We start from the raw sequence: 2,826 nt of genomic DNA on the forward strand, positions 1-2,826 counted from the left end.
GTCTAACTGCTTGTTTCCATGACAAGCACACATCCCATTAGCTGCTGTCAGAAGACATCACACACGGAGCCTCTTCAAAAGTTCACTGGGGAACTGGACTCACAGGCTCCCAGTCCTGCTGTGAGAGCTACAGAACAGATGTGAAGGGTGGGAGAAAACCATCAGGCAAAATTCCTGCCAGCTTTCCAAAATCTGCTGCAGCTGTCTGCCGCACATGTGCCTCCCCCTGGGGCCTCAGCCAGACTCAGCTCCATCTTTTCCCTTCAAGAGCAATCCTGCCTCCATCTGCCACCTTCCTCCAGCCTTTTGATCGGCACAATCAACCCTACCCAGCCCTAGAACCTTCCTCTTCTTCTTGCCTCCAGCCATGATCTATGTTTCTCCTGGTCCAGGCACCTGGCCTTAGCCCTGACTCTTGCCCTCCCTTTTCCTGGGTGTCTCTTCTCAGCCCTTGCTGCCTCTTTCCCTGTGAATTATAAGATAGCTGCCATTCTCTTCTCTCTGACTTTAAGCAAATCCGCATGATGATGAGCCCCCATCTGCCCACTCAGAGATCTCTCTCCTCAGCCCCAGACCTAGATGGCCAAGAGTCTTAGGACATCCATTCCTGGGTGTCCCCCAGACTTATTGTCTTTGTCCACCTGAGCAGATTTTGTAGTCACCTAGGAGACACACTTCTGAGCCTGTCTGTGAGGGCACTACCCAAGAGGACTGACTGAGAGAGAGGATCCATTCTGAATGTGGGTCACACCACCCCATGTCTGCAGTCCTGGGCTGAATAAAGAGATGAGAAGGAAGAAGCCCCAACCCCTGTCTGCTACTTGACCTGCTGAGGTGTGAGCTAGCAGCCACCTATGGCCACGCCTTCTCTACCACAGTAGCCTTGTATCCCCCATCACACATCAAAATGAACTTTCCCTCAAGTTGCTTCCTGTCAGGCCATGATGATGTGAAATGCAATTAACACCTTCTAGTTTCCTGAAGTACTCAAACAAAACAAAGAGAACTCTCCCTAACTCCATAGATGCTGTCTCTCTTGCTCGAAAGTCAGAGGTGGGTGCCACTCCTGACTCCTACCACCTGCCAACCACCCTACTGCCATCAGCCAGCCTCCCCTAAAACCTGCCTGTATTTTCACCTTTATTGAGTCCCTGTCCTTCCCAGTCTGACACGCCACTGCCACAAAGAAAAGCCACCATCGTTATTTTTGTTTAAGGAACGTTCTTTGGGCACGATGCCACTGTCAGTATTTTGTACACATCATTTGCTTTGATTCACACTGTGGCTATCTTTAATATCATTTTATAGATGAGAAATTGGATTTGCAGACCAGCCTGGTATTCTCTGACCCACCCATCTCCCTTCCCCTGAATAATGAGAGCAGTGAGGAAGACTTTGAGGAGCAATTGCTGAAGTTTTCAAGGATGATATAGCTCTCTATGGACAAGAAGCACTGTTCTGTCTGGGAAAAGAACACACACTTTGGGGGAGGGGGTGTGAGATAGAATGTAGATGCTTTCGCTTGAAGGCAGCAGATTGAAACATGTAGGCTGTACCTAAAACATTTCTAAATGACTCTTCTTTCAGATGTGGAATATTATTAATGGTTTCACTCCATGTCCTTAACATCTCACCATGCAGGTTACTGGTCACAGCTGATGCATAGTACCAGGTCTGCACATGACAGAACAGGCAACTGAGGCTGAGTGACATCCCCCATCAATCACCCCAAAGGTGAGATTGAAGTGATTACTTATATTGTTCTGTTATTAAGTAAAATTTGGGAGTCAGATATTGGGGTAAAAACCTGACTGATCAGAGAAGTGGTAGAGAAGCAACCAGTGACTTCCTCTCTCTCTCTCCTTCCTCTATTGTGGAATGTTATTTTTTAACATGTGTTACATTTGTTTATGCTATGGAATGCTTGTTTTAATGATGCAAAGATGTGTTACATTCTTTTATGTTGCACTTGTTTAACTCTGTGAGGCTGTGTTACTTTGCCTGCCTACAACATTTGATTGGTCTAATAAAGAGCTGAACAGCCAATAGCAAGGCAGGAGAAAGGATAGGAAGGACTGGCAGACAGAGAAAATAAAATGGAAGGAGAAATCTGGGAAGGAAAGAAGGAAGAGAGATCAAGGAGGAGCAAGAAAAGAAGGGGCCAGTCACCCAGCCACACAGCCAGACATGGAATCAGAAGGAAAGGAAAGAAATACAGGAACAGAGAAAGGTAAAATCCCAGAGGCAAAGAGTAGACAGGATATTTTAACAAGAGCTGATTAGAAACAAGCCAAGATAAGGCCAGGCATTTATAAGTAATAGTAAGTCTCTGTGAGTGTTTATTTGGGAGCTGGTGGCAGGCCCCAAAGAGTAAAAAACAAACCAACAACATTCCTTGATCTAAAAGGGCTGAGAATCTTTCTAAGCCCCTCCCTACTACTTCCCATGTCTCTCTATATGTCCTGGTCCTCCAAACCCTATCTGGCTAATTTTGGTCAGCTAGTAGCTAGCTCTAGCCCTCTGATTCAAGGCAAACTTTATTGTCAGGTTCAGGAGTGTCAGAGTGAGATCAGAATATCCCACAACATTTCCCGCTTTGTGTATAAATAAAAAGAGAAGGTTTTAACACTAACACAGTAAAACAATATACATAGATATAACTCAATTAGGTATACATAGATATAATTCAGTTAGGTAGATAATCTTCAAACACTTCAAAGACCTACAGAATATGGCATTTAAAATGTTTTAAAAACTTAGAATTTCTGGACAGTGAGACATGTCTGTTCCTGGCAGCACCGATTTACTTCAAAGAGAAAGATGGGC

This window comes from Peromyscus maniculatus, chromosome 1 (assembly GCF_049852395.1).
Source record: "Peromyscus maniculatus bairdii isolate BWxNUB_F1_BW_parent chromosome 1, HU_Pman_BW_mat_3.1, whole genome shotgun sequence".
Taxonomy (NCBI): Eukaryota; Metazoa; Chordata; class Mammalia; order Rodentia; family Cricetidae; genus Peromyscus; species Peromyscus maniculatus.